This window comes from Engystomops pustulosus, chromosome 8 (assembly GCF_040894005.1).
Source record: "Engystomops pustulosus chromosome 8, aEngPut4.maternal, whole genome shotgun sequence".
In the NCBI taxonomy this organism is placed as follows: Eukaryota; Metazoa; Chordata; class Amphibia; order Anura; family Leptodactylidae; genus Engystomops; species Engystomops pustulosus.
The window spans coordinates 14927856-14933391 of record NC_092418.1 but is presented as its reverse complement, the minus strand read 5'-3'; positions in this window follow the sequence as shown (position 1 = coordinate 14933391).

Below are 5536 nucleotides of genomic sequence, written 5' to 3'. Positions count from 1 at the left end.
TTACAAGTGTTTTTTTGAAAAGCATTTTTGTAACAGTAAACCAGATAGTGACACGTGTTGTCACCTTGTAGCGGCGCAGCTCCCAGTGGCGGTAATTGTTTTACTTCTTGCTGACAAAATGCACAGTCGCCTAAGAGGATTTTTGATGACATCTAAGCTCCTTATCCCTCCCATGTATCTCCACTGGCAGGAAAGTGAGGATTAAGGACATGATGACAAGGAAAAAATAATCCTGATTTGCTTTACCTAATAAAATTAAAAGTGCCTTAACCCTTTAACGGTCTGACTGTGGGACAAACCAGACCCGCTCCCAAATGGAAGCTTTATATGTGAAGACGACCTCCTGAACTATTCTGCTATTTTGTGTGCATTGATTGTTTTTAAGGATCACATCCACCACCCCGAAACTCTTCGCTTTCATTAGGTGCCGATCCTTGATTCTGGCGCAGATGGAATTTTTTCTCAACACCTTGTGGTTCTTGAGAAATTAGTACTATTTTTTTTTGCCAACTAGGTTCTCTACTGTCAAGTAGGCGGTCCTTAGATGGGGCATCCTGCCTGGAACCACCCACCTGACAGCAGAGATCCTAATTTGCATGTTGGGCACCTTAAAGGACATTACCACCAGGATGAAAGACTGTATGCAAATGAGCCCAAGGGGCTCCAAGCTCCATAAGCACCTATGGCACCTGAAGCCCTTAAGGCTCATTTGCATACAGCCTTTCATCCTGGTGGTTGATGTCCTTTAAGGTGCCCAACATGCAAATTAGTACCTATTGCTCAGTAATTGTATGGCCTAGAGAAAAAAAAACACTTGATACGAGGGTGAAAGAGTTGGAGAAGTTGGTGGCATTGATATCATCATCTTTAGATGGAGATATTGAGGTCAGACGTTAAACTTCAAGCTCCTAAGAGTTTTTAACAAGATGCCCCAGGTCTTAATATGGGGGGAGGGGGTTGGGGGGCTCTGGACCCCCTCAGACAAGGTTGGAGTGGTCAATGAGAGAACTACATGATCCGCTAGTAGGCGTAGACTCAAACACAAGAATTGGATGAAGAGGTTCTGCAGAAGACCATCCAATTTGGAGGTCAGTATGGTCTATCTCAGGGGTCTCAAACTCAATTTACCTGGGGGCCGCTGGAGGTAGATTCTGGGTAAGGCTGGGCCGCATCAAGTTTTCCACACAAAATGCGCTTACAAAATATCATTATTCAGATTCAAATGTCACGGCGTCTCCCAGCGCAAGGAAAGCCCCAAGCTGGGAGACGTGTTTTCTCTATGAACGCGTCCTGTGTACCGAGGGGTCCCAAGCTCCTACCGCACTGAGCCCAGTCAGGGACACTCCATTCCCCCCCACCCCCCACCCGGTACTTGCCTCCCCGTGTCCCTCCCATCGAAGAAGATGAAGTCGCCGCTCTGACCTGCACCAAGTGCGTTCAGAGCGGCGACTTCATCTTCTTCAAGTACCGGAGGGAAGGGGATTAACCGGTTACGGGCCCTTTCCTGTTTTTTCATGTCCATTTTTCACTCCCCACCTTCAAAAATCTATAACTTTTTTATTTTTACACGTAAAGAGCTGTGTGATGGATTGTTTTCTGCGTAACAAATTGCACTTCATAGTGATGGTATTAAATATTCCATGCCATGTACTCGGAAGCGGGAAAAAAATTCCAAATGCAATGAAAATGCATTTTCTTGTGGGCTTGGATATTACGTCTTTCACTGAGCGCCCCAAATGACATGTCTACTTTATTTTTTGGGTCGGTACGATTAAGGGGATACCAAATTTGTATAGGTTTTATAATGTTTTCATACATTTACAAAAATTAAAACCTACTGTACAAAAATATTTTTTTTTATTTTGCCAAATTCTGGCGCTAATAACTTTTTTATACTATGGTGTACGGAGCTGTGGGTGGTGTCATTTTTTGTGAAATTTGATAATATGTTCAATGATATCATTTTTAGGACTGTACAACCTTTTGATCACTTTTTATAGATTTTTTTATATTTTTCAAAATGGCAAAAAAGTGCCATTTTCGAATTTGGGCGCTATTTTCCGTAACGGGGTTAAACGCACTGAAAAACCGTCATCATATTTTGATAGATCGGGCATTTTCGGACGCGTCGATACCTGATATGTTTATGATTTTTACTGTTTATTTATATTTATGTCAGTTCTAGGGAAAGGGGGGTGATTTGAAATTTTAGGTTTTTTTATTATTATTTTTTTTTTTTTAAACTTTTTTTTATTTTTATTTATACTATTTTTCAGACTCCCTAGGGTACTTTAACCCTAGGTTGTCTGATCGATCCTATCATATACTGCCATACTACAGTATGGCATTATATGGAGATTTTCCTCCTCATTCATTACAATGTGCTATCAGCACATTGTAATGAAGGGGTTAAAACGAAATAGCCTCGGGTCTTCGGAAGACCCGAGGCTACCATGGAGACGGATCTCCGCCCCCCGATGACGTCACGGGGAGCGGTGATCCCAGGTAAGATGGCGGCGCCCATGCGCCGCTATCTTTTTGAGGCTGCCGGCAGCTTTGTCGGCAGCCATCGCTGTGAAAGCACCCGCGATCGGTGCTAGCACCGATCGCGGGTGTTACCGGTAAGCCTTTGCTGCAATATGCAGCAAAGACTTACCGGCTATGGAGAGGGCTCAGCCCGTGAGCCCTCTCCATGCAGCGCGACCAGGTGGGGGCCGCAAAATATTGTCCCGCGGGCCGCGAGTTTGAGACCCCTGGTCTATCTAGAGTGAAGGCCAACCTGATACTGCCATCAGGCATCAAGACCTAGAGGTGGCTCCCACCTCTATAGTTACTGTAGACCAGTTATTTTCAACCTTTTTTGAGCTGCAGCACACTTTTTATACTTAGGAAATCCTGGGGCACACCACCAACCAAAATAGCACAAAATGACACTAAAACAGTCATATCACACATATAGTTAATAATATAGATTCTACATTTATTTTACTCACGGCACACTGGTTGAAAATCACTGCTGTAGACAATAGTTACAGTAGACAATATGAAGACCATCCTCAAGCTGCTCCTCTGAGGGCACACAGAATTTAAGGATTCCTCCTAGTCTCGACACAGGATTCACAACGCACTGAAAAGTCAAGAGCTTGGGTCCCGTAAGCCAACTTTCAAGACGTTCTCTCTCCTAAACTGGGGAAGTGTTACCTTGGTGATGACATTTTCGTAACTTTTTAAGAGCTCATCACACAAAGCTCCGTGTTCTAGATGTTGTAGGCCCCAGCAGAGCGAAGGTGAAGAGCACAAGGAGTACCCAGTATTAGGAAATGTGCACAGGAAATAATCCGCCTCATGAGGAAAGCTATATTTGGGGTGGTCTCTACAGGTTTAGGTTAAGGCCTATCGCCATGATAACCAGTCTCTTACAATACAGAAGAGGTAATGGAATGTATTCGGAACTTCTTCTTGATTACTGTCACATATTGTATGAAGTGAAATAATACCGCCATCTAGTGCGTATGACATGTAACCGCTACAGGCCGATGATTTCTCTCTCTCTTCCAGATATTACAGTGATCTGCCCTTGGGAGGCGTTTAGTCACCTGGAGCTGCATGAACTGGCCCAGTTTGGTATCATCTGAGGACCTTTCATCTTAGACGGGCTCCACACAATGTTTATGGCGGACATTTTAAAAATGTAGAGAAACATAAGAATTCTGTAAACGTAGAGAAACTTTTGTGCAGCATATGTATGTATAGCAGGAAATGTCCTGTGTTTACACAATTTACTATGGGAAAGCAGTGGGATAATACCGCCACCTAATGCATATGAAAAGCTGATTACCACTATTTCCCATGTTCTACATTGACATCAATACAAAAATGGCCGAGCAGCTAGCACCTGATAAGCTAGAAGATAGATTCGCAAGTGTGAACAGAACCAAACCCCCCTGTAGTTGTAATATATCATTAATTTGCTAATTTATTGTGCCCCAATTTAGTTATTCTGGGTTATTCATATAACTGCCTCTCGCATACACAATGAACTGGTCTTCATTTTTTATTGAATATTCACTATTTTTCTATGTTAGGAACCTATAGCACATAGATATATAGAGCTATATGTGTGGAAAGTGCTTCAAGGGAAATGCAGGTGTGTTTACGACAACAACCAATCAAAATTGAGCTTTGATTTTCAAAGGAGTCCAGGAAATATAAAAAGGGAGCTGTGATTGGTTGCCACAGGACACCAGGCTGCCTTTCTCCTGAAGCAGTTTCCTCATGTTTGTCTTCCTATAGATTAATGTCTTTATTCTTTGTGGATTAGAAAATAAATTTTGGCACAAATAAATTCGAAAACAAAACCAAGATTTTTCCTGAGTTTGTGAAAGCATTCTTTAAGAAAATCAGTTTTATTTTTAGTTAAATTCTTTTCTTTGGTCACTTCCAAACCCTGGATTAGGCTACATTCACACTGCCGCATGGGGGGGCGTATATACGACCGATATATGTCCCCATAGTCATCAAAGTGCACATGCCACAGTATCGTTCCGTACCCTGTGAAAAGATGGGACATGTCCTATCTTTTCACGGCATACGGGGCCGTGCACCATATATTCCTATGAAGAGGGGTGGGGGTGAGCAGCACTCTCCCCCTCCTCCTCTCCCCGTGCACTGCCGTGTGCCCGCCCTGCTGTGTGAATCCGGCTTAGGATGTGACCACATGGGCGGCGCTATACTGCTACCTGTCTGCAAAGGTGACCGTCTTAACTACTGGAAAACAGAAACTAATGGAAACAGAATCATCAAAGCTATTGTTCTCCATCGGTGCATATTCAGCTCTTATATACAAAACTTGTCTACTGTTCAGAAACTTAAAGGGGTTGGCCACTTTACCTCATGTTTTTTAGTAATGTGTGTGGGGCAGGATATGAGGTAATTTAGCAATAGACAACTATTATTGGTTTGGCTCTGCCTTCATGATCTGTAAAGTGAATCCTCCTCTCTTTTACCTCATGAACCGGACATTCCTGTCCATAAAATGGCCGCAGATGGAGGGTCATGTAATCTTAATAGATGTATATTAGTAAATTACCTAATAACTGTCCCCCAACACTTACACACACATTACAAAAAAACATGAGGTAAAGTGGCCAACACCTTTAAAGTTTTCCCCCAGAAAAAGGGAAGCCCTCAAGATATCCAACATCTGCTGGGCTCTTAGTCACTTTATATGTGACACAGTCACATTATAAATCATTCTCATCATGAGAAAACACAAATTGGTGTTGGTTAAATCCCCCAAAAGAGGATTTATAGATAAGGGACATGGCCATGTCCTTGAAGTTACCAAGTACTTATATTTGCGCCTAGAGTTTGGATCAGTAAGCACAGTATGACACCAACCATCAGCCATATTAGTTCTGAAGGGGCAGCTTTTCCAAAGAAGGCCTTTTCCATCTGTCAGCTCTTTCTGGCATCCAATCACAGCGAGCTAAGCCTCCCGCAGCCCCTTCGCATCACACAGAGACAAAGAAACATG